We start from the raw sequence: 26,396 nt of genomic DNA, 5'->3' as shown, positions 1-26,396 counted from the left end.
CCTCCTGCCATTGTTCCCCTAGCACCGTGGACCAGTTGAGGTTCCCAGACTCGGCTGATACCATGTTGGTTACACTTGGCCTCCTCCCACGGAAGCCTGAGCCCCTCACTCCCCAGGGCCCCGGAAGGTACGGTAGTCCTATGACTTCTCCCAGGATCCCAGGAGGACTCCACCTAGGTCCAGGCATACCCTTGTGAGAGGCGGGTGGAAGAGCTGGGGCAGCGTCCCACCCCTCCATCTTCCTCCCCCAACCCAATTAGACCAGTGTGGACACCAGCTTTCCCTCGCCGGAGCTGGCAGACCTGCTGATGGGCTGGTCCTGTGGCCAGCAGCTTCTTAAGGCCAGAAATGAGTGTGACAAATGCGTATGCTGTGGTGGCCCCCTTTCCCAGAGCTGCTCATACCTCAGAGACCAGCTCGTTAACTCACTGCAAACCCCCAGGACCAAAGGCTAGGCCAGGAGGTGGGGAGCTGTGGAGGGGGGGCCAAGGCAGGATGACAAAGGCAGAAAGCAGCTGCTTCCCCACTTTGGTGGGGCCTGGCAAGAGGGGCAACAGGAGGAAAGGCATGGACCCCTCACGGTGCCCTGTCACCCCATTGAGAAAATGGCTCTTCATGAATGCCTGTGATGTGCTGGACACTGTTAGATGTGTGACACCCTATAGGTGACATAACATTGATTCCGATTCCAGGCCCCGGGAGATGGAGCCAGGCTTCAGAACTCTGCCCACTGTACCCCTGAGCCTCCTCGAGGAGGAGCAGACCTGGGATTTCCACCTGGCCGTCTCCTACTTATGTGGCCTCCTGGCTCCAGTTTCTTCAGGTAGGTGTCGTGATGCTTACGTCAAAGGACCTAAGGAATGGAGGACAGTGAAAACCCTTTACAAACTGTCAAGTTCCAAAGAATTATTTTCTTCCCTGATCCAGTATGCTGAGTTTGATGCAAGAAAGTCAGGATGGCCAGCCCGGAAGCGTGGAGAAAACAGAATCCAGTCTCCCTTCTCCCCGGTCCTGCTACAGCTCCCACTCCCCCTCTTCATGCCTCCCTCCTCCACGGCTCCCTTCCCCAGGCTTGGTGACCCGAGACGGCCTTAGAAGAAGGCCTACTTTCCCGGGGGGGTGACACCATGGTTATGCCACGCGTGGGGCTCCGAAGCCCTGGGAACTGGGAGCCAGGCCACCTGGAGTCCCAGCCCCGCGCCCGAGCTAGCAGCCTCTCCTCTGGCCGGCAGGTGGCAGCACCCACCCGGGTTGGGATCGAGCCTCCGCGGCGGGCGCTCGCGGAGCAGTTGCTAACTTTCTCCAGTTGGCGTTCCCACCTCCCTCCGGGCTTCAGATCCCCCGCCGGGCGACTGCGGCGGAAGCGCAGACCCCGGGGCAGCGGAGGCACAGGCACACCGCTTGGCCCCGGGCGCTAATTAAAGAGCTGTGTTGCTCGCCCGCGTCCTTTTCGCTGGAGTTGCGGGCCCCGCGCACTCCTGGCTCCGCAGAACAGAGGGTTGTGTCCCCATCCCGCCCCCAGCGAGGGCTGTGTGCATGGGACACCGGGCTCCCACCCTCAAGCTATGCGCTGGGGCCCTATGCTCCATTCTCCCGCTTGGGGCTTTACCACCCCGGCGCAGAGCAATGACACCAGTGAGGGCAGCAGACGCCCCTGCGTCTTGGTGGGGATGAAGGGGACAGGCAGACCCTAAAACCATCCTCATCCCCAGGGTAATTCGTAGAGCTTTAGAGTTTCTAAAGCATGTTCACGGGATTATCTCCTTGAAATCTTCCAACTGTGTGAAGGAGTGAAGGAGGCGGGCTAGAATCTCACAGAGGTTCAGAGATGAAGCCATGCGTGAGGTGCGAACACCAGCCGGCCAGGCTTCTAGATTCCCAGGACACTGCTCCTCCCACTGCCGCCGTTCATCACACCTTGGCTCGGTATCTAGCAGTTACTGTCTCTCTCCTGGGGTGGGAAGGGGTGAAGGGAGGGGCAAGGCAAGGTTAGGGACACTCCATGATGAGTCGCTATGGCTAGATATTGGAGGAAGGGGATAGCCATGTCCGCTGAGAGCCCCTACTTCTTGCTAAGGCACTTTAAGTCGGGAGGAACCAGCCCTAGGAGCAGGAGAGGGAATGGGGTGGCAGTGAGGATGGGACGCCATGAGGGCACATGGGGTCAGCAGGGGACAGCCCCAGAGATGGCAAAAGAGAAGGAGCAAAATGACGAAGGTCACATGGATTGCTTTCATGCTCCTTCCCAGAAAGGGGAAATGGGGCTGGTGGCTCGTCTCTCCCACCCACAGAGTTGAGGCTGCACCCAGCTGGGGCACAAAGAGCCTCCTCTCTTGGCTCCCTCCCCTCCCATCCCCTCCCAGTCGCTCAGATTCCAATGCAATTTCCAGCTAACCAGCATGTCGATAGAACAAGTCGGGCAGCCGGATTGCTGGCCAATTACAGGAAATCATTCTGCTCCACAGCTCAGCTCCCAGGGAGAGAGCGGGAGGGAAGGAAGGAATGTCAGGGAGCAGGCGCCCAGCTCACAGGCTGAGAAGAGGCTTGGGGCAGGGAATGCGGCAGCCCCTGGGAGAGACTGGGTGTGAGAGCAGCAATGAATGGGGAGGCTTCTGGATCCAGCTCCCCTGTGATGATATAATGGTGCCCCAAGCCACAAAGAGAGAACTGGGGGCTGAGGGCCAATGAGGAGAGTTGGGGCGGGGGTTGGGTGTGTGTGAGGCAACTGCTTGGAATAGAAGGGGAGATGGTGAGACCAGTCTTCCCCAGAGCCCTGTGTTTGGGAATGGGGATGGCACCCTGGCCTCCCTGGTCCAGAGGAGTCCCGCAGGGCCATCTGAGTACCTAGAAGCTGTGCTTTCATACCCAGCCATGGACTCAGGGGATCCTGGGGGTCCAGGTAGAGTGGTTTTAAAGGGGGAGAGGGGAGAGGAAAGAGGCTTCAGCTTGCAGCTGAATGGACCAGTAGCAGCCTCACTTGGTGAAGGGATAAGTCTGGGAGCCATCCTTCCACCCCAGAAGGTAGGGCACAGAAATGTGGGAGGGGACAGTGGCCTCCTCACTTACTTTCCCAACCCCTCAGCCTTATTTCTTGCCTCTAGCCCTCAAGAAACTTTCACTTAGATGAAAGGAACCCAATTCCCCTCCATTCTCCATCTGTCTGCATTTACCCATCCCCATGGACCTGGATGCCTCTTTGCAACCCCCACCCCCACCTCCATCCCTCATCACATCTTTCCCAGAACTGTCTTAATTACCCCCCAGGCTGCCCATCCAGCAGCCCCTGAGATGCCCCAGTTTCCCAGCATCAATGATTAGCTCCCCTTGCCAGCCCTGGGGTCTCTCTCAAAAAGTACTACAAGATCCTGGAGGGACAGAAACCCCTATGGACTAACTCCATCCAGTGAATGACTATTGTTGCTGTTTATCTTGAACCCCCCCCCCCAAAAAAAAAAAAGAGGCAACTGTGACCCGATGACTCCTTCCCTTGCTGGAGCCTGTAGCCACCTTCCCAGGCCTTCTCCGGAATTCCCAGGATCTCACTGCTCTTTCCCCGCAATTCTACCCCTCTCCTTCAGACCCCTCCAGGGGTGGGGCCTGGGTTGGATTCACCCTTATCTCTGGCCAACCCAAGTGTGGACAGATGGGCAGACAAGGGAGAGGAAATGGTCCTCAGCGCCCAGGGCCCCAGGCACCCTGCCGTGCTCAGGAAAGATGCTCAGTGAATGCTGCTGAACGGCAAGGCCAACGTCAAAGTTCCTGTGGTGGGTGCACTGGGAGAGGGGGTTCAGCGCCCTAGAGGTCTTCCTTTCCCGGGCTCCCTGTCCGAGTACACGGGATTGGACATTAGGAGTAGGGGGTGGGGCTGGCCCTATTTGTGTCCCCCGCTCGGCACAGAGTGGGCACCCTGCACCCTCCTCTCTGCCAAGCTGAGAGGTTCAGCCGCAGCTCCGGCTCGAAGGCTCGAAGCGCCACCTCCGTGGGTCCTCCCTCTGGCGCTGCCTCTCGCGGGCCCCGGAGCCCGGGGCTCTGCGACCCAGAAGAGGACGCCTGCCACCCCCACCCTTGTCCACTGTGCCCGCCCCCCGCCCCCGCCCGGCGCTCGGTGCTCCACAGCCCGCAGGCTCCGTGCTATCGATCGGGGCCGCGGGGACCCGGGCGCGCCGTCCCCCAACCACTCGCTTTTCGCTTTTAATTGAAGTTTGTTTGAGCAGAGTGCGGAGCGAGCAGAGGCAGAAACCAAATATTTAGTTGTTGCAAATTGGCACCTCCAGATCAATTACCCAGCCTGTGTCCGGAACTCCGCCGCCCCCTCGCCCCGCGGAATCTCAATGCTGCCAGCCTCCATTCCGCCACACGTTTCTCATCAGCTCCAGCCATACATCACCCATGGCCGCGAAAGGAACAGATTTTCAATGGGAAAAGTTCCCCGGGAGGGTCCTTTTGCTGATTCCTGCTGCGCCCCGCGCTGTCTGGTCCTCACCCTCAACTGGCCTGTCTGATGGGGACAGCCCGGCAGTAGGTATGAGGGTATGAGCTAACCGGTCAACTCCAAAGCCAGAATTTTGGGTCACGCGGACTTAACCCAATCCTAAGGGATGTTACTTGTGCTCCCAGAGCCTCAGTTTCCCCATATGTAACATGAGGCTCAACCTTCACCTTACAGGGGTGTTGTAGGGTCAGTAATTAGAGGGACAGCGCCCTGCACTGGGCCTGCACATAGTGGCGCTCCAAGGACATGGGTTCTCAGCCCATGGGCAGTCAGCAGCCTGGGGTTAGACTCCCCCAGAGGAAGTTTTGACCCCCACCCCGTGTACATCTGGGCTGAACCAGAAGAGGAAGTGTGGTGCCAAGGATGGAGAGAGTTAGCTGGGCCTGGAGGTGAGCAGAGAGCCATGACCCAAGGCTGGGCCAGGGTTCTGAAGGTCACTGCTCCTGTGGCAGGGGTGAGGAGGTGAGCCTTGCAGAGGACTCGGGAGGCTGGGCCGTCGCGGATGCTTGCCTTGTCCTGGCTGTATGACGCTGGGCAAGTTATTGAGCCTCATTTTCCCATGTGTAAAATGGGAAACCCTCTTACCTCCCAGAGCATTTGTGAATAATAAAGGAGATGATGTCATGTGAGTGGGAAGGAAACTCACCAACAGGCACTAGAAGATGGTGGTGAGTTCACATGTGGGTTCCTGAACTCAACATTGCTTCCTTTCCAAGAGCCCCTTGAGGGAACTAGCGTCAAATAGTTTGGCGTTGTTAAATGGCGGCCCACCAGACAGAGTGACAGGCGTTCTGAGCTTAGAGCTCCGGGTCCCCTTCCTTCCCCCATTTCTCCTTAAAGAATGAAAATCTCCAGACTGTCTGCCTTTCCTGGCTTCCACCACCACCACTTCCCACCAGCCAGAGACCTATGCCCCACCTCAACTCCTTAGGGCAGGAGACACCCAGGCCTGGAGGGAAGCTTTTTTCCCATCATGCTCAGAGTCCAGGTAGGAAGCCGAGGCTGACATGGAATCGAGAACCCCAGTGGGAAGTGAACTCATTCCCCAGCCTCTTGATTTTCCCAAATGCAGAATGGGGCCATAGATGGTGAGCCATTAATTATGAGGTGATATTTGGACTGGTGGATGACTTCTAGAAGTTACTGAATCCAGTGCCCCACCTTCCACACAGGCTCCTACCCACCCTTACCACCATTGGCAACAGAATTATCTCTGCTGGCAAGACAACCCCACCAGCCTCCTTGGGGATGGCAGCCACTATTTGTTAAATTGGGAAGTCCTTCCAACAGTCTACCTTAAATCTCCCACCACTTCCTTCAGGGAAAAGTTAAAGAATGGACCAGAAAAGATAAATGTTTATGGATAGGCGATGCCACACTATTTTAAAAAAATACCCCCAAAGAGGGTGGGTATTACCTTCAGACACAATGCTCTTTGGTGATAAATATAGCCGTGTAATTCTTTTTTCGTTTTGGCAGAGAGAAAGGCTGAGGCTGGGTAGAAAGGCTGAGGGACCCGAAAATATAAATCAATATGTGACTTTAATATATGTGCTCTTGGTGTCTGTGTGTGCTGGGGGATTATTAGTAACCTTGATTCCAGCTCAGTGTCCGTGTGAGGCGGGGAGACACGCAGCCCCCAGGGAGGAGAAGAGAAATTAGGAAGCCAAATTCTTCTCCTGATTGACACCTGGGTAAACATTACCCCAGCAGAAGGGAAAAAAAAAAGATCAATGCTGCGTATTTTTATCATGTTCCAGGGACGGATGGGCGGGAAATTAAAGAAACAGTCCCCTAGCCTCATTGAATATGCTCTTCTCCAAGGAGGCAGCAGAAGGGGTGGGACATGGGTAGAGGAGGCGAGCTGAGGATCAGAGTGGGAGGGAAAGTGGGTGTGTCCCAGGGAGCAGTGACCATTGCTTCTTTCACCCTGGGGCACTTAGGTGAATGGCAGCAGGTACAGAGGAGGATGCTTTTAACGATAGGGCAAAGGCTTTGCTTAGACTCTGGCTTCAGAGGAAGGCCAAAAGGCATTAGTCTTAAAATGGGGTTGTCAGGGGGATGTTTCTAGCAGGGAGAGGGGCTTCAGCAGGGGCTGGGGGAAGTGGGTCAGCACCAATGTGGAGAGTGGGGTGTCTCTAGATTGTCTTGGAAAGTGGTCTCAGTTCTATATTCAGGAAAACCTGGCCTCCACCCCTTCCTGGCAACATGACCTTGACTAAGTCATTTGACATCACAGAGTCACACTTTCCGTACCTGTAAAAAGGAGGCAGGTAACCCCCACTCCTCTCATCTCACAATTTGATTTTTTAATTAAAAATTTTTTCAATTACAGTTGACATTCAATATCTTTTCGCGGATATTGTAATGAGAATATACCAAACACTGTATAGGGGTGAGGGGCTATTGCTATCTAGAGCAACATGGTCCAACAGAAATATAATGCGAGCCACACAAGCACTTTTAAATGTTTAATAGCGACATTTTAAAAGTATCAAGAAACAGGAAATTAAATTATAGTTTTAAATGTAATCAATATATCTAAAAGAGCATTTCAACACGTGGCACTAGCCACATTTCAAGTACTCAGTGAACACATGTGCTGAGTGGCTACTATGTTGGACCAGCACAGGTCTAGCGTGACAAGCCCACAGGGTCCGGGGCTCCTGCCTCTGTGACAGTGCGGAGGGGCTTCTGGAGGCAGAGGGCGAAGTGTGCCCCTGTAAAATGCAAGGCAGAGCACCCCTTTGTGTGGGGCATGACTTTTATGAGTGCGAGGGGCCCACCAGGAGACTCTCTGGGGGAGGCAGACAGGTGGCCGTGGTCTTCCCTCATAGGCCCCCCGAGTTCTCCTGGGCAGGATGGGGGAGGGGCTGCGGTGGACACTGAGTTCTCCTTTCTGGTGCCCCTGGCTCTTGGAGCAGCCTAGATTAGAGGCGAGACGGTCAGCTAGACTTGCTGTCTAGCTGGTGCCTCTGCTTTCTGGCTGCGGATCTGAGGCAAGGCTCTTCTTTGAGCTCTGCTGTAGGCTATCGCATGGGGGTGGTCATGATCACGCCCACTTCAGCAGGGGTAGAGCGGTTTCTTACACAAAGAATGTATGCTTTGGAAGCTGTGAGCGTGTGTGAGCAAAAGAGAAAGACAGGAGGAGGGAGGGCAGGGAAGTTTCTTCCAAGGCTGCCCTGTGGTGGCTACTGCTGGGCGTGCTCTTAGGGTCTGCAGGGCCCACCCTACTCCTGGGGGAGGCGCAAGCTGGAGGGAGAGGGTAGGAGCAGAGGCCCAGCAAGGGTGTGATTCCCCAGGAGCCACTCAGCAAACCCAGAAACAGCTTAGCTGGAGCTCCCTGGTTTGGAACCAGGACACCAGAGCCCTTCTTTAGTACTAGGATTTGTGGGAAAGAGTGAACAGGGCTATTTCAGGGCAATGTGGAGGGCGCTCCGTGCTGACAGGGAGGCAGCCCTCCTGGGTCTGGCCTGACATTTTCTGCTGATGCTGGGAGCCAGGGAAGGGGGCCTGGCAGCCTGGAGCCCTCACGCCTGAGCTGGCTGCTCCTGTGCCCAAGCGGCCCCAGCTCATATTACCTACCAGCCCTCCCTGTCCTGACTGCAGAACTGTCCCCCCCCCGGGGGAGGGGAGCGGTGTGGGGAGAGGCACCAGCTGCCCAGATCCAAGTGCCCTCAGCATACCTGCCAGGTCCCGAGAGCCGCAGTAAGCCCTCAGTCATAGCTTTTGCAGACTCTTCACCCAAGAGGGAGAGCTGGGATTTTAGGAGATCTGAACCCCAAGAGGTCCAGTAAATGGGCTTCAAAAGTCTGTGAACATACCTCCTGCCTGCCATCATTGAAGGCAAAATCTTCAGTTTGTGCATTTTTCTAAGCTAAGGGTCTAAGATTTTGTCAAGGCTTAGAGGCATCTGTGACTAAGAGTAGATCGACTGCTCTACACACACACACACACACACACACACACACACACACACGTTTCTCTCTCTCTCTCTCTCTCTCTCTCTCTCTCTCTCTCTCTCTCTCTCTCTCCCCTTATTTTGGGTCTCTTCCATCTTGGTTCCATCCTGCACAGAACTGCCTCCACAGACATCCTCTGTCCAAACTGCTTTAAGCCCATTCTTCCCAGTTAGACACTTAGAGTCACTCCCAGTGCCTACCAAATTCAGTTTCAGACTCCTTGGCTTGGTAAGCAAAGAGCCCTCTGCCATAAAGCCCTTTCTTCCTGACAAACAGGAACCTTGTTTCCAGCCCAACTTGTGGGACTAACTAACCATGCCAGATGCACCCTCCTTGCTTTTTTGCCTGGGAAGTTTTCTCCTCCTGCAACATCCTTCCTCTCCATGCCCACTTCTACTTATTAAAATCCTACCCATCTGCAAGGCCTGGCTCATGCCATCTCTTCTCTGAAGCCTTTCACAGCCTGATCAGAAATGCTACCCCCCTCGAATCCATCTCCCATAGTCCTTTGTTTGTCCCAGGCCCTGGACCCTTATCTCTCACAGCCTCTGACTTTGGGTCACCAGAGATTGCCCTTAGCTTGTTGCACTGTGGAAACTTGGAAACTGTAAGCCCCTGGAGAGCAGGGTCTCTAGGGGGTGTTCATGAGTCCTCTCTGAATCCATTTCCCACCATCACACTTCCTGTCCTGTTCACCCCCTCCCCAAGGTAATTCCAAGGTCGGATGTGAGAATAAAAACAGATGAAACAACACTTTGCAAATCACAGTGTAAACTCCGCTCAAGTGCTCCCTTCCTCTCAATATTCTTGCTGGACTCCCGCCCACCTTGGCTCTGGTCCCTGGCCCCTCCCCACCCCTCCAATCCAGATGTCCAGAGCCTGAGCGGCTCAACTGGAGAGACAAGTGTCTTTCTACTCTGAGTCTGGCTCTTCAGCTTCACTCCCAGTGACATCTGGTCTCCCCCATCGATGTGGATCACTGGGAATGTGAGGACCTACCTTTCTCTGGTCTTTTTTCCTTTCTTTCCTTTCCCCACTCCATTCAAATTAGGATTTCAAACAGCTTTCAGAGACACACATGACCAGATAAAAAATGAGAGAGGAGGCCAGGGGTGGATGAGGTCCTGATCGCTCCTTCCCCAGGCTCTGTCTCTGGCACCCAGCAAAGGGCATCTTTCAGAGGGGCTCATCCTGGGTCTTTGCTGAGCCCATTCATCCTCCTTGCCAGGGACCTCAGGTGTGGACTTGGCCAGCACCCTCCTCCCTTGCCAACCCGACAAGTTCTACTGCCAACTTTAGCCCTGGCAGCCCCAGCTTGCCCGACCCAGCCCTTCATGCGTTGGCTGTTTCTCTCTCCTGCCCCCATCTGCAACCACAGCACATCCCAGCTGTCTGATTAACTCAATTGATTAATTAAGCTCTAATGAGAACTGTGACTCACCCCTGCAGCTGCTGACCAGGCCAGCTGTGCCAGGACAGGTTTAGGAGGACCCAGGGGTCAGGACACCCAGTGGTTGATGCCATTGGTAAGGGAGGCACAAAGCTTGCCCATGGCTAGGTCTCCTCCCAAGCCCTCTTAGGGAGAGCAGGGGTCTTGTGGCGTTGGGAGAGGGGTCACTCTCTTGGCTAGCCAGTCAGTTCCAGATTAGCTCATCCAGCACCAAGCCTTCTGAAGGCAGGCAGGGCAGAGCAGGTATTGATCGGCTGAGAGGTGCCCAGAGGGGCTAGATCCCCTCGGAGTCTCACCTGGATTCTCAGGGCCTCGAGTGCCCAAGGCCCAGAAGGTACTGGCCAGGCGGAAGCAGAACACTGACTGTTGGGGCCAGGCTTAGCCCTGGCAGCAGCTGCCAACTCTGTGGTTTCTCCCACACCCACCACTCCCAGCCTTGTGGTCAAGGCACTTCCCCTGCCTGGCTGCTGGCTCCTAACCCCCAAGAACCACAAGGGCTCTGCAGAGCAATTCCCTATTCCTGTTCCTCCCACCTCCAGCCTCCTCCACCCACTCTGATCCCCGACCCACCCCTCCCTCAGACTCTGTCCTGTTGTCTGAGGTGGCGGACAAATGCCCTCCATTAACAACAATAATCAGTTGAATGGAATTTTCCATCTCACATACTATATCTATATTCATTCTTCTCCAGAATCCTGGGAGGCAAACAGAACAGGAAGTCCATTCTAGAGATGAGGAAACTGAGACCGCAACTCGCCCAAGGTCACAGCTGGTGGTTCCTTGCCTCCTAGCCTTCACATTCATCTTGGAAAACACACTCCTCTTCAGCTTTGAGGCCTTGGCTTAGAGGTCGCTTCAGCCAGGAAGCCCTCTGACTCCCTAACTGCAAGTAAGTGTCCTCCTATCCTGTTATATGTTATAGTTCTTAACTTGCGCCCATCTGCCACTGGGACCTGAGGGCAGCTGCTGCTCTGTCTGTCCCCACTCATCCCTGGCACCCTGCTTGGGGCCTCCCATGAAGTAAGGACATGGTGAATATTTGCGGAAGGAAGGGAAGAAGGAAGAAATGAGTGAGCCACCACAAGTGGCAGATGTTCTGATCCCCAGTCTAGCTCGGGGAGGAAGAACCCTGCAAAGGGCAGGGCAACCTCGTGTGGCATTTCAGCTGTGGGTGTGCAGGGAGGCCACTGGATCAGAGAGCAAGCCAGTGAGCCCTTCCCCTCCTCTTTGTGGAGAATGTGGGGGGATCGACCCAGGGAACCATGGGAGATGGGGGGTGGGCAAAGAAGGAGGGGGCGTGGGGAGGGTATAGCTGTAGGTACTGGGGCTTCCAACATGGGAGACAGGAAACCTGGGGTGGAGACAGAGCTCTGGTTGGAGAGTTAAGACCTCGCTGGAGTCCGAGCTTTGCTTAACCCCTCTGGTGACTTTGGGCACGTGGCCTCTCCTGTTAGGCCCAGGAATTGAGAAAGTCTGATGATATGGACTCTAAACCTGTTGTCCTCCCCATGTCTGGGAGCCCTATAGCCCCAAGAGACATTTGTGACCTGAGCAAGTGAGTGAGATGGGGATAGACAGTAGGAGTGGGGGTTGTGACACCTCCAGTGCCTTCAGTGAGAGGACAACCATAGCCATGAGCCTCTGATCCCCATGGAGAGCCCCCACCTCTCCCCTCCAGCCCCTCTGCTGTCCCCACCCCACAGGTTCAATTTCTAGCTCAGCTTTCAAATTGAGCTCCAGCCAGTAACTTTAAGGGAGAAAATGATTATGTGATTATTTCAACCTTGCTCCAAACACCGTTTTAATTGGATCTGGGAAAAGGCGATTTGGGCACCAGAGGGGCCCTGGCGGCAGGAGCGCATGGGAATGTCAGGAGGGAGCCCTCGAGCCCGGAGCCTTGAAGAGCACAGATGATTCCAAGCCGCTCCCCCTGGGCCCCCACCCCGTTCTCCTGGATCTGCATGAGCCTCAGTAGGAATGGGAAGATTGACGACGGGGGTGGGGACTGGTGGCTTCCCAGGCAAGCAGGCTGGGTGGGGGTGGGGGTGGGGGGGTGGGGGCGGGGGTGGGAGGGTAGGGAACAGGATTCCAGCAGCCGTGTTTCCTGCCCAAAGCATCCCTTAGCCACTTAGAAAACTGCTTTTCTGCCAGTTTCACTTCTCTGCTTCTATCCCCAGCCCACCTGGGAGTAAACTTTTGCTCAAACACTAGCCCGAGGAAGCAGAATTGGAAAGAACATCTGATTTTTCAGAATCCCAAAGAGCCTTCTAGAGGGATTTGGTGTTATCTGCTTCAGGGATCGCCCTGCCAGCTTTCTCCCCATTAGAAAGATTGTTGGCGTTTGATTGCATACTAATTTTCTGAGCCTCAGTTTCCCCTGCTGTCAAAAAGAGTATTGGTCCTAAGTGAGCCTTAAGGACCCTCCCAGCTCCAAAGGAAGCCATTTCTATTGATTCCTTGTGTCCTGGCTCTCATGTGGCTGAAGAGGTCCAATCCCAACTCCTCGGTGGCCAATCCTGTGGGGACCTCTGGGCTCCAAACTTTCCAGGGCCCGTCTGTCTGCTCCAGTAGCTAAGGCTGTCCCCCCAGGTTCCTGAGCCAGAGCTTGGCCAGGTGCCAGGTAGAGAGAGGGAGCGTGGGACTGGGGCAGGAGGGCAGGGTCAGGGGAAGGGTGTGTCCCAAAGGGTAAAGGGTCGGAAGCACACAGGTAAAGGCCCACCTCCGGCCTTCCCAGGGCTGTCTCTAAGGACTTTCTCCATCACCTTAAAGCCCATGTCAACGTTTTTCAGAAAATTGCTTAAAAGCTGCCATTTTAGAGGATGTGCTCTGGGAAGCTATCCCCAGCAGAAGTGAATGTGCTCGCTGCACCTCTGCACCAGGACACGGGCCCTGGGGACGGGCCAGGCCCTGGCAGACTCCAGCATCTGTCAGTCAGCGAGGCAGGCACAGGGAGTAGAAAGTGTTGGTTACATTCGTTCACCAGTTATTGAACACCTACTGGGTGCCAGGCACAGGGCCAGTGTGGCCTCGGGGAGGCAGACGATCTGGTCTGGGAAATAGGACACCCGCTTCCCAGGATAACCCAGAACTTCGAGACTTGGCAGAAAAGTTGAAGAAATGAGGCCCTGGGCGCTCAGGAGCCATGGGTCTCAATAGGATGAAGCGCCGCTGGACTTCCTGCAGGAAGGAGGTCTGTGCGTGGTTAGGCTGTGGGGGTGTTGCTGGGTATTCTGAAGGACCACACAGCCGGGATGCACAGGGAGAAGAGGCGGGGAGGGAGGGAAGAAGGTAACCATCGTTTGCATCTCACACCTCACAGCACTCCTGACAGGGGCGGTGATTATTATCTCCATTTGACAGACTAGCATCCTGAGATGAGAAGTTCAGATCTTGCTGGGACCACATACCGCCAGGAGGGACAGTAAGCGAGGCCCCACAGTCTTTCTTTCCCAGCCTCACCTCGCCTCTCCCTGAGCAGCCAGCCTCACGCTGGAAGCACCAGCAGGCAGGAGCCCAGGGCTCTGTTAGACATTAGGAGGCCAGAGCCCAGGAATTTCTGGGATCCACGAGAATCTGGGAATAAGACCTAAGACAAACAGGAGGCACCAGCCCTCCAGGCAAGTGCCTGCTTGGGGATGGGGATTTCAAAGGCACAGATCACGGGGAAAATTATATTGTCAAAGAGGAAAACCAGTGCTGCCATCCCTCCTTCTTCACTCATTAATTTCTGGGGAAGTATTAGCTGTCAGCAGGCAGGGCCCTCCAATTCAAATTACAGAATTTGAATTCTTAATTTCTCCTAATCCATCAGTGAGCTGCCTTCCTGGGCTAATATTAGCAGCGCTGTTGAGGCTTATGGCACAGTCATTGATGTCTCCCTCCCTCTGAAGAAAGCCCTAATCGATAGGGCTGGTCTGGAGTGGGCCCCTCAGAGGCAGGGACCCCCTCACCTCTCCCCAGCTGCTTCCAGTCCCAGGAAGAGAGTGTGGAGTTTTAGGGAGGTCCCTGGAGAGATGGGAGAGCAAAGAAGAGATAGGGAAAATGGAATCAGAGCCGGAGAGAGACTTGGAAGAAGAGAGGGAGGGTGAGATTTAGGGAAAGATAAAATGAGGGAGACTAAGAGAGGTGGAGGCAGAGGGTGATGGAGAAACAACCAGAGGCCAAAGAGATGGATGGAGAATGAGGCGGAGAGGAGGGAGGAAGCCCCCAGAATTTAGGGTCAAAGCAACCCACACACTGACTTTGTACAGGGAGGAAACACAGCGAAGCAAAATCAAAGCCCCTGGGACTCCCACCGCATCACAGGGAGTGTCGTGTTCCATGTCCCTGGGCCCACTAGTCCCCTTTGTCTCTATGTGTTCTGGAGTCAGGTACCTCAAGTCAAATCATACCTCAAAGGCTTCCTCTGCCAGGAAGCCCTCTTGCTTTCTATCTGGCCCCAATATCTCTTTCCTCTCTCCTGGTTAGCCACTGGGGTCCTGAAGAAACCCTATACTGCTGCATCTCTCTCTGCGTAGGTGGGGAGAACATGGGAGATGAGACAGTCAGAATGGCTGCAAGGTTAAGCACTGTTTGCATTTCTCATGGGTGTCTTCAACAAGGCCATGAGATAGCAACTATTATTAACCCCATTTAACAGGTGAGGGAACAGGCAGCGTTAAGTCACTTGCCCAAGGTCATGGTGCAATGAAGTATTGATGTCGAGATTTGAACCCCAGCAGGCTGACTCCAAGGCAAAGTGTTTAATACCACGTGACGGAATCTTGGAGGGAACTCCCTGGGGATTGGATATGGGACAGTCCCGGTCCTTTTGACTCTGGAAGGACGAAGGACATGCCAGGCCAGCCCCACCATGACTTCCTTCCGTGGCCCTGCTTCCGTCAGCCCGTCTTCTTATTAACATCCAGAAAGCCGTGTTCTCTCCAGCCCCTCATCCAGCTCGCACCACTCCCTCCTGCCTGTCTACCTCCCTGAATCCAGCCCTCCATCCAGGCAGGATGGACCAAAGCAGGCCTTCAGCTGGAAGCCTTCCGTAGCCCCTGGCCCTGACCCCTGCGGCCTGTCCCTCCCTGGCCTGGCCCTTGTGAATGTCCTGCCTCCTCAGCAAGTTGTGAGCCTCTCTGCGCGCAGCCCGGATGCCCTCTGATGTCCTAGGACGCAGCCTTACCCGGGTGAGTGCTCAGTAAATATTTGTGGACTTATCAACTGATTAATGGGTGAGGTGAAGACAGGAGGCCTGAGACAAAGATGTCTGAGAACTGAGCAGTGTCCCTCTCCCCCTGGGCCCTGGGGAAGTGTCAGGAAGTCAGAGACATGAGGTGGGGACTCCAGGCCCCAGCAGGTATGAGCGGCCCGAGGTGGGCGGTGCAGCTCCCCAGATTGCTCTCCCAGCTGCCCCTTGGGGGACCCTGCCTCCCCAGGTTGGAGGATGTTGGGATGTGAGTGGGGAAAGGAGAAAGAGGGACCCCTCAACTTGGGAAGGGAGCCCTGCAGGGGGCTCTTGAAGCTCCCCCCTCCCCCCAGGCTCTGCCCAGGCACCTGGAGCCAGAGGCAGACTCCGCTCTTCACCAGGGCTGAGGTCACTGTCCCCACTCCCTTTGCTGCTCTTACTCCTCCGCCTCCTCCTCCCTCATCCAAGAGGCTGGGCCTGAAGAGAACTATTTTGGTCCACGTTGCTGAATTATACATGGTCTGGCCAGTAAGCCTGCCACTCCTGATCCGTGGCAATGGGGGCTGGGAGCAGGTGACCACTGCATTTCGCTTTTGGTGTGTCTGAGTTTGTGCAGGTGCCAGAAGGAGTGTGAGAGGGTTACATACTGGTGCTTGTGTAGATTTTGTGACTAAGGGATTCTGGGTGTGCATGAACAACTATGGGTCCACAGGAGTTACAGGTTCCCAAAGACACTTTTCTTTTCTCTGAAGCTCCTGGAGGGTGGGCCCCTGGGCACAGCACCTATGGTCCCCAAATCAGTATGTCTGGTCAGAAGCCAGATTGATGGAGGCCCAGCTTCACATGGGATGATGGTTCTAGTCATCCTGCCCCATCCTGCCCCATCCCGCCCCATCCTGCCCCATCCCACCCCATCCCACCCCATCCCGCCCCATCCTGCCCCTGCATTGGCTGCTCATGGATCCTCAGGGGTCAGATGGACAGAAAAGAGATATTACCCCATCAGGACCAGATCCACAAAAGGTGAAGGAGAAGCCATGAACGGCCTGAGAATAACAGCAGTACTGGCCACCATGAGTTGAGGACCTCCTCTGGGTTCCAGCACGTTACATATATGAACTGAGTTCAATATCACACCTCCGTATGGTATGTACTTTTACCTCCATTTTACTGAGAAGGAAGCTAGGGGTCAGAAAGACTAAGTCGTTTGCTCAAGGTTGTACACAGGGAACAGTCAAGATTTAGAGAGCTGAGAAAATAATAAGGCAAGCCACAGCCTGGGAGAAAATATTTGCCATCTATATACTGGGGGTGCCAAAAAAATGTATACAAGTGGACACTTTGGTCAACGTTGCTCAAGCAGTAGTTTGCCGTAATCAGAAGTGTCTGGATGCTGATGGTAACCACTTTGAGCACATCTTGTAATTGCAGAAGTCAAACGTGACTTGTATTCATCTTTTGTTATCGGTATGTATTGAGTATTACAATTTTAATACAGTTTTCCTTTCTTACAACGTGTATACATTTTTTTGGCACCCTCTGTATATCTGGCAAAGGACTTTTATCTGGCACACTCCTACAACTCAATAATAAGACAAACTACCTAACTTTAAAACGCTCAGAAGAAACTATGGAATGGCCAACATGAAAAAGATACTCGACATTATTCATTATCAGGGAAATGCAAATTAAAACCACAACAACTACCACTACGCACACCTTAGAAGACTGGCCATGCTAAGTGTTGGTGAGTTCCAGTTGCTCTGGAACTCTCATTTGCCGGAAGTAGAAATATACAATGACACGACTACTTTGGGAAACAGTTTGTCAGTTAAACATATAATTACCAGAGCACCCGGTCATTCCACTCTTAGCTATTTACCCAAGAAAACTGAAACCCTGTGTTCCCACAAAGACTTGTACACACATATTCATAGCAGCTTTGTTCGCAACTGCCCAAACCTGGAAACAACACAAATGTCCATCAACAGGGGGCCAAACCGTCCTATACTCATACAATGGGATGCGACTCCGCAATCAAAAGGTGTAACCCACTGACAGCTCAACAACGTGGGTGAATCTCTAAACATTATGAAAAGGGAAAAGCAGCCCGACACCAAGAGTACACACTACATAATTCCATTTATATGAAACTCTGAGAAAGACAAATCTAATCTATAGTGCCAGAAAGCAGGTCGGTGGTGGCCTGGGGCTGGGGGAGGGTGGGAAGGGGCGCAGGGAGTTTTTGGGGCGATGAAAATGATCTGTATCCTGATGGTAGTGGTTAGTGTGTGCGTATAAGTTGTCAATACTCATCAAGTCAAACACTTAAAATGGGTGCATTTTATGGTAGGTAAATTATGCTTCAACAAAGTTGAATAAAGAAACCCAGGTAAGCTAAGCTGAAAGCTACACCTGTACCTATTATGACCCCTAGGGATTAAGCTCCCCCCACCACACACACACACACACACATCCCCCCTGAGAAGCCTCTCCCACCTACCAGCCAGGAGACAGGTAATGGGCCTCCAGTGCAGCGGGAGGGGGCGTGGGCACTCTGCTCTGGGGCAGGTACCAGACTGACCCCCCCAGGGACCCCAGGGAAGGCCAGTGCGCTGGCGCTCAGAGCCCTTGGTCTCACTTGCTGTGATCATCAATCATTTACCGGGCCTGTGAAGTGCCTGGCTTTGAGTTAAGCCCCACGCCTGCGTTTTCTGTTAATCCTCTGGACAGTTGCAGGAGGCCGAAGCTATTATTGCCTTCATTTTACAGATGAGGATGCTGAAGCCAGAGAATGTAAGTAAGGCCACACAGCTAGCAGGTGGAAGGAAGGCTGACAGCAGCCAACTCTGAATTTCCCAGCAATACTTGCACTGGCCCCCTTTGAGTCCCTTGGAGGGTTTTCTTAAAAATACAGATTCCTGGGCCAGTGATTTGCTTTGTCCTTATTTCCTCTAGATTCTCAGGAGTTTATCCAGGTAGTAGATCATTCCTGGCCCCTGCAGGGACCTCTGGGCTGTAACCCACCCTACACCCTACCCCACCTCTGGGTACTCAGCACGAGGCTCCATCTGACCCAGGAGGAAACAGGGCCGAACTTGGTCAGGACCTGCTGGGCTTGGAGGGCCGGCAGGAAAAGGCAATCTACAAATAGCAGCAAATTGCTCATTGATTTCTGTCCTGTTGGGGGAAGCCCTGGGACCGCAGGAATGGGACTGGGTTTTAACTAGAGAAGTGGAAAGGGTGGCTTTGCCTCAGGCAGGCGGGCAAAATCAGGAGGCAGGACACCAGGGCTGCCGTACTGCAGAGGTTCCAGGGCCTTGACTGAGGTCCTGGGGAAGTGGTACCCCATTCCATCTGCCCCAGGTTCCTGAAAGATGGCCCCAGAATCTAACTGGTATGACTTGCAACTGGAGAAGGGATGGGGGAAAAACACAAGAGAAAAGGGTTCCACTGCCCCAAATACCTGCTTTTCCAAGGTGACCCAGATTTCAAACATCCTTCCCCATCAGGCCCTTAAGCACACACAACCAATCACACCATATGCTCAGATTTGGGGATCAGAAAATAATCTTCATGCCTTGAAAGAGCACTCGAGAGGTCCTTAAACGCCCCTCTTCAGCTTCGTCCCCATCCTGCCTGCACTTTAGGCTCCTTGGAGCTGGCACGTGTTCCCCATGCTCCCGCCATCCCTCCTCCGTGTCTTTGCACAGGCTGTTCCCTCTGCCTGGAACGCCTTCTCCATCTCCTCTCCTTGAAACCACGTCCTGTGCAATCCTGAAGACCCAGACTAGTTCCTGCTTCCTGCTGAAAACGTCCTAGCTGTCAGCAGCCCTCTGGGATCCTTCTGCCCTTGACCTCCTGTGGTCTGTCCCACACGGCAGGCTCACTCCTGTTGTGTATGTGTGTGTGTGTGTGTGTGTGTGTGTGTGTGTGTGTGTGAATGTCTACACATGGGGGCTCAGTGAATGCTCCAGATGTCCTGTGGCTTCTTTGGTGAGAGCCCCATCTCCACTGGACAGGAAGGGCCTGGCCGATCCCTAAGGTGGGGCGAGAGAGCAGAAAAAGGGTCCAGGATCCAGGAGAAGTCATTGCCAACAAGCCTCGCCTTGTTTCAGCTCAGGAAAGTTCCAGGTGGTCTGTGGCAGTCTGTGGCCCAGGAGAGGAAGCGAGGAGCCCAGAGATCCCCATTAGGAGCCAGGGTAACAGCGTTCCTCGAAGGAGGAAGTGAGCCTCCTCCTTGGAATTATGGGAAACTTGCCGTGGACATGTATGTCAGAATCAAATCCAGAAGCCAATTTCCCACCTGGGGTATGGGGTCTCCTGGGCCCTGGCTCTAAGGCTGGCAGCAGGCAAGAGATCACAGTTGGTACATGCCTGTCCCTGGAGAGGTCCCACAGAGAATGAGGGTGGACAGACAGCCTCCTGAGCCTGAGGCCAAGGCTGGGCCAGAGGTTCCAGGGACAGAGTAATTTCCTGTCATGGAGCATCTGCTCCCTCATCTAATTAATGGCCCTGGTTCTGAGTCCTTGATGAAGGGGGATCATGAACTCACTCTATGAGCCTCCGTGGAGCTTTTTATTAAGCAGGGGCAGTCAGGAGGGGTGGGAATGGCCGGGGCAGCACACAGGGCTGACAGGCTGAGAACTGTACCTGTTCCCACCTCTCATCCTCCTTTTTGCCCTCACCATTTCTTAGCTCCTAGCTTCCTTCTCCCGTTGCCCTGGCCTCCGCCATCCCCTGCTCTTACAGGCCTTCTCTGCATCCTTTCTCAGCTCCAGTTCATCCCATTCTCTTCCCCCTCTCAGAGCCATCCCTTGCCTCCTTCACTTTGAACCCCTGCTCCCAGAGGGGAGTGGACAGGGGGAGGAGCCTCCTTCCACCTGTGATGTGAGAACAGCCCAGCCCAGAGCCGTGACCCTCCACAACTGTCATTCCTAGCAACTAACACCCTATTTGGGGGCTGGGGGTGATGGACGCATCCAGCAAGCAGCAGCCAGACGTCTCTGAGGACAGCCCAGGGACAGTGAGGAAAAGCCTCCCCAACCAAACTATGCAGCTGGTCAGTGCCTGCTGGGCGGAGCCGTTAGGGCCTGGTCAGCTAGAGAGGAATGGGACTAGAGACCCAACAGTTCTACCACTGGCCAACCAGACAGGTCCCAGGAGCCAGCGGAAGTTCAAATGAGTGCCCAGTTAGGGTCAGGGCAGCCTGGCTGTGACCAGCAGATAGCTGAAGAGTTAAACCGGGCTCAGCACGAAGCAACAAGTGATAGTGAGTGATTTGGAGGGGGTCCTTATTGGGTGGAATCTTAGATGGAGGGTGGTTTTAGGTAGTTAATTTGAGGCAGTCAGTCTGGGAGATGTGTAATGAGGCTCGTTACCAGACGTTGGGGTAGAGATGTTGGTGATGGGTGACCAGTTGAGAGGGTGTATTAGCATATTGATGTTGGGCTATCGGGGTGGACGGTCAGTGATGAATTGGTGACATTTGATAGTTGGTTGGCCATAGGACATCAGTGTTGGAGGGTTGGAGCTGGGTTGATGGGTGGTCAGTACTGCTTGTGATGGTCACTTGGCTAGTCATTATTAAGAGGTGGATGTTGAATAGTCAGCATTTGGAGATTGGAATAAAGAGGTCAGTTCCCACACCCTGACGGTATGGCACCCCCTCTCCCACTCTGCATGGCACCTGATAAGACTCAAGCAATTCTGAACTCAGAATCAGTCCTTGGTTTCCTACTCCAAGGCTTTCTCTAGTCCCAGGCTACCCTCCTTGCTCAGTCAAAGCAAATCTGTCCTGGAGCTTGGTCTCGGGATGGTAGCAGATGGAAAGGCAGGGCCAGGTCCTGAGAATTGATGTGTGGGGCTTGGGGGATGCAGTGGCCAGGGAGCTGAAGTGCTTAGGGATGCAGCAAAGCTCCACAGGGGCTGTGGGCCTCAAGGCCAGGATGCTCATTGATCAATCGATTCCCATTATTGATGCTGCTTGGAGAAGTTTTGAAAGATGGAGCTGGGGGAGAGGGTGGGATTCTCACTGAAAAAGCCATGGCCCAGCCTCGCCACTCAGAATACAAATGAGACTATCTGCTCACCTAGCCCATCACAGCTGCCCCCTGCAGTGCTGACGAGAGGTGGGGGCCTGCACCCAGGCATGCAGTGAGCTGCAGATGTGGATGTTGGGGGACCCATGGTAGTGTGCAGCCCTTGATTGGAGCTCCCCAGCTCTGGGCAAGCTGCAGACCTGCTGGCACAGGTGCAGAGAATGTCAGGTTTGCATGGGGCAGTCACAACAAGGTGAATTTCAGCTTCCAGTGAGGACAGTTTCCCCAGAAAGCAGCTCATTTTCCACAAGAGAGAGCTCCTCTGCTTCCAGAGGCACAGAGCACCCTGGACTAGAAGTGTCCAAGTAGAGTTTAGAAGAACCCCTCTCAAGAAAGATGGCCTCCGAGTCACCCCTGTCTCACCAACCCTGCCCCTATATTGTCATCATGGGTCCAACTAATGGTGTGAATGGTGGGAAATGGCCATAACCAGCCAGGGGCTCGAGGATTCTTACCATGAAGGGAAAAGGAAGTATTTGCTGCACTGACCATCAATTATCAAGAGGCCAGCAGGAGGAAGAGTGCCAACTTGGGCAGAGCTGCATCCATCCTAGAAGGCCACTACAAAGAAAGTCTGGTGGGTACTCGGGCAGAAGCCAGGAAGGGACAGGGTTACTCACCGCTGTGGTGTGGAGCCAGCAATGGGCCAGGATGGAGCCAATGTTAGAACTGCTGTGACCACGAGATCACAGGGGCAGAGGCTGGAGGGGGAGTAATTTGATGGGGAGGCATAATCTCTGCCTTAGGTGAATGTCCAGTCTGATGGGGGAGACTCAATCCTTGCCCTGGGAACACCAGTCTGATAGTAGAAACACAGTCCCTGCCTTGGGGAGCCCCCAAGTCTGAAGGGGAAGGAAATACCGGCCCCGAGACTCCATTTCTTGGGAAGAAGACGAGAGACAAGTTGTGGTGATTGGAGCCCATATGCGGTGCCCCAGGGAGGCAGGAATGTGGAGGGCAGCATGGCCCCAAGTCTGCCGCTGGGACGGCTAGGCCTGAGGACTTAGGCATGCTGACTTCCTATCGCCAGCTTTCTGGTGCTGGCCTAAATTCACTGCCACTGGCTGTGACATTCCCCACCCTACCTTCCGCTCGCTGCTCCAGGCTCCATTCTGTCCCTAATGAATTATTGAAGATACTCACTCCAGCAAGAGGCCAGGGCTGCTGCTCCCTGGCAGAGAGGTGGCGTTCCCCCTCCGCTGTGCACACACCAGGCCCCCTCAGCTCCACACCCTCCACCCCAGAGACCTGCTTTGTCTACCTCGTCACCCCTCATCCACAGGAAGTCTCCAAGGGGACTGAGGCTCAGAAGGGGAGCAACGCCCTCCGTATCCGACCTGAATCGTCAGTCCAGTTGTGGCAATAACTTGATCTGTGACTTTAGACAACTCCCTTTCCCTCTGTGCTTCTGGACAATGAGTTGGACCTAAAGGCTCCCAAGTCCCTGCAAGCGCTAACCCTCTCTGAGCAGAAGGAATGAAAAAGAGCAGTCTGTGTTTGAGGCTCTGCCACTTAACAACATGTGACCATGGACAACTATTTAACCTCCTAGAGCCTCAGTTTCCTGTAAAATGGGCACAAGAGCTGAACCTGGGTCCTGGGTGTGTTGTGAAGATCGGTGAGATAAAGCCAGTAAAGTGCTTGGTATAGGGCCTGGCACATAGTACGTGCTTGACAGATGTCACTCATGGCTTTTATTGTTGTCATTATTACTTTCTTCCCAGTAGTAAGGTCTCTGATGGCTCTTCTCTGAACCCATCCCGTCTTCTCCAGCCAACTCTGCCACAGCTGGGCCTTCTCTTCTGCCCAATCCTTGTACCATATGGTTAGCTCCCACTCAGCCCACCATCCCATTTCTGTAAGTGCCACCTTCCCCTAGCTGCCGTTCCCAGGGACAAAGCTGCATAGCCCCTTCCCTATACACCAGCTACCACTCCGAGGGCCCCCCTCCCAGTCCCCCTCTTCTGCAATTATGTAGAGCAAACAAGAGCAGCTGATGGGAAAGGAGCTGCTATTAGCTTAACCTTTCGGGACTGGAGCTGCTGGGATGAGATGGGGAGGCCCGTGGGGAGGGGCCTCCTGAAGCAGGTGGGGCTGGGAGAGGGAAGGCTGAGGAAGGGAAGTAGGGAGGGCACTTGCTCTGAGCTACTACTGGGTATGATGCAGGCCCAGAAAAAGCAAGAGAAGGGACAGAGAATGAAAGAAGATATGGAAATGGAATTAAGAAACTGGAGCAAAGAAATAGATATGGGAGAGGTGGGAGGCAGAGGACAGGTTGGGAAAATAAAGCCCCAGGTCGCCGTGCTGAGAACTCCGTGCCATGTTCATCACAGCACCCCAGCCCCTCGCACACAGGAGGATGGGGCTTCAAAGTCTACAGGCAGGTTTACTCCACCTGACACTGTGGAGAATCATAGAATGAGAATTGCCAGAACTGCAACAGACCTTAGACACCATCTGGCCCAGCTCTCCTATTTTACAGATGGGGAAACTGAGGCCCAGAGAGGGCTTTTGCCTTTCCCAAAGTCACAGTGAATGTTCACAGACACTGGGTGAACATTCAGTTTCCTGACGCATGACCCTGAACTCTTCCCTTGACATCACCTCCCATCCGTCCATCCATCCATCCATCCAAGCAGGCAAGCTGGGTTCCAGCCTGAAGGAGCTGAGAGGTGGGGGGAGTGACACACGTAGATAAGAAAGAGAAAACAGGGTGGAGAGTGCCACAAAGATACAAAGGTTCCCACGAGGCACAACATGCGATTGCCTCTCCTCTGTGAATTTCATATTATTAAAGTGTGTCAATATGTACAGTGAACAAATAGCTCTTTCTGTGTGAATAAGGGAGGCTTCAGGGAGGAAGTGACTTTGATCTGAGGCTTGAAGGATGAATTGGAGGGAGCTGTGACAATTGCAGTTTTCCCAGCAGAGCCCGCATCAGGTGCTGGTAGAAACTAGGCATTCAGGGAGGCCATTTCTCCTTCTTCCCTGAGTTCTGGGAGAGAATGAAGCAGGTGTGTAAGGAGGTGGAGAAGGGACCTCGGCTCCAGAGATGGGAGGGATGATGGATGGGGCGGGTCCTGTGAAATTGGTCAGGAGTTGAGGAGGAGGTTGCCAAGGGTGGTCAGGAACCTGAGAAGAGCTTCTGTCTTTCTTCCTGCACCTCACCCATCTGGGTCTAACCTGCCTCTCTTATTTCCAGCTCAGGGGGGTGGGCTAGCCAGGGGAGGCGGGGAGCAGGAGTCAGAGCTCTGAGGAGAGAGCCTTTCTGCCTGGCCTGGCTTGGGCGAGCCCTGAGACTGCCTGTGACCATTCATCCTACAGCCCACTCAGGGGTCGAGGGAGGGAACAGGGATGGGAGGGGGTAGGGAGGCTTGACTCACACTTAGCCCACAGCCTCGGCGAGACAGCAAGGAATATTTTTAGGAGCTCATTAAACAGGGAAGAAAGAAAGGGAAGGGAAGGAAGGAAGATGAGGATTATGCATTATTTTTCATCCAAGTGACAGCTCTGAGCATCTCCACTGAAACTGTCATGCAAAAGAAATGGCATGTCTAATATTATTATGGAACGGGTGCGTGCGCGCGTGTATGTACGTGTGAGCGCGGATGCCACCAGTGTGCAACTGTGGCGTGGGGGGCCCGCGGGTGAGCCCCGGTGAGCCCACGCATGTGACACGCGGCAAGGGTGCTCGTGCGTGCGAGCAGCAGTGGGGGAGGCTGTGTGTGGATGAGGAAGGCAGTGTGTACAGCTGCGTGAGAGGACCGGGAGCCCTGTGACTATAACCGTGGGAGAAATGGCGAAGCTGTGGGTAATGGGGCATGCAGACTGTGTACAACTCTGTGTAATTGGCTGTGTCTAACTCTGAGTGCGTGAGACATCACGGGGACGCTTGTACCCCCAAAGTTGTGTGGGGTGGGCATGGAGGTGGGGCGGCACATCCTCACAGGTGAGGGAGCAGCCAGAATGAGCTGTTGGGTGTGGGCATACAGATAGGAGGGGGAGAATGGGTGCAGAGTGAAGCCCCCAGGAGGCAATGGGGAAACCAGAGCGGTACGTGGGGTACTGGGCCCCCCTGCCCTGTCCTGAAGGGAAGGGGTGCAGTGGTCAGAGCCCCCAGCTCACACCCACACGGTTCCTTGTCTGACCTGGCTGACTGTGGGACTGGAAAGGACACCCCCCCCACTGGTGTGAGTGAAAAGTTCTCTTTCTTGCACCTGAACTCTTTCGTAGGCATTTGAGACTGAATTTTCACCTGACTCTGGTGAGGTAGGTACTATTATTATCCCCATTTCGTGGTTAAGAAACTTCCCTGATATCACAGAAGCCAGAGAGAGCAAAGCTGAGGTTTGAATGGGCCTCTGTTGAGTCTCCACGTGGCTTCTCAGAATCGGGGTTTGTGGGGAGGGGTCATCCAGGGAGGCTGTGCCCCTGAGCTTGGGCTTTGCGGAGCCTTCCCAGGACTTTATTGGGGTTCTGGGTGACAGGTGCCCAGCGTGGGAAGTAGACACCTGGAGAACTGGTGGGATGCCATGTGGGGTGTGAGGAGATTCACTTCTGTCAGCGGCTGAGCTGTGGCAAGGGCCCTGCCGACTCGGTAACTAAAGCCAACCTCGTAAGTGGCTAATTGATTTCTGTTCCCTGATTAAATGTGCAGCACTTTACATGGCGGCACAAGGAGGTCAGCGCTCCCCCCGTTTCTCCAGCGCCGCGTGCGGGGAGACAAAGAAATTGATTTTCCAATCGATGCTCTGAGCAATGATTAAATGTTCTCTGCACAGCGGGCCTAATGAGTCCCCGAGGGGCGTGCCAGTCCTTTAATTAGAGACTTCCATGGGGGCCCAGGATAGGGGCTGCCCTGGAGTGAAGGGGTCCAGCCAGGGACGAGACCTCACCCCCAGGGAATGGTGGACTGGGCCTCAGGGGGAGAACCCTGGCCCAAAGGACTGTCTAGGGGCCCCTGGGCAGAGAGACCCTGTGGAGAGGTCCCTGGGTGTTCAGGCCCAGGCCAAGGCCTCCCTGCTCCCACCCCCCAACACACACGCAGCATCCAGGTAACCAGCAGTTTGGTGGGTCAGTCCATTGGTGGTGGCAGCGGGGGACCAAACTGGACAGGAAATGAATCCCCTGCTATAAGCAGCTGCATTTTCATTACCTGGCTGCCCCATTGGAGGAGCCAACTAAAGACTTTAGAAATTCAAATGAGGCTCTCCGGGGAGAG

At 54.3% G+C, this 26,396-nt stretch overlaps 1 protein-coding gene across 2 annotated transcripts in view; it reads left to right on the top strand.

Moving 5' to 3' along the window:
* DCAKD (dephospho-CoA kinase domain containing) overlaps positions 1 to 26,396 on the top strand; it is a 55,262-nt gene that overhangs the window by 25,428 nt on the left and 3,438 nt on the right. The window contains exons 5-8 of one of the 2 annotated variants that reach the window (XR_016022959.1): positions 23 to 127; positions 693 to 823; positions 10,596 to 10,793; positions 14,897 to 15,075. The gene's annotated coding sequence lies outside the window, so the exon portion shown is untranslated. The remainder of the gene's footprint in view (positions 1 to 22; positions 128 to 692; positions 824 to 10,595; positions 10,794 to 14,896; positions 15,076 to 26,396) is intronic. The other variant, XR_016022960.1, reaches the window with a different exon arrangement.

This window comes from Rhinolophus sinicus, chromosome 12 (genome assembly GCF_057876585.1).
Source record: "Rhinolophus sinicus isolate RSI-liver-muscle chromosome 12, RSI-T2T, whole genome shotgun sequence".
Lineage (NCBI taxonomy): Eukaryota > Metazoa > Chordata > Mammalia > Chiroptera > Rhinolophidae > Rhinolophus > Rhinolophus sinicus.
Note: the sequence above shows the minus strand (reverse complement) of the source record. Positions and strands in the feature narration are given on the sequence as shown.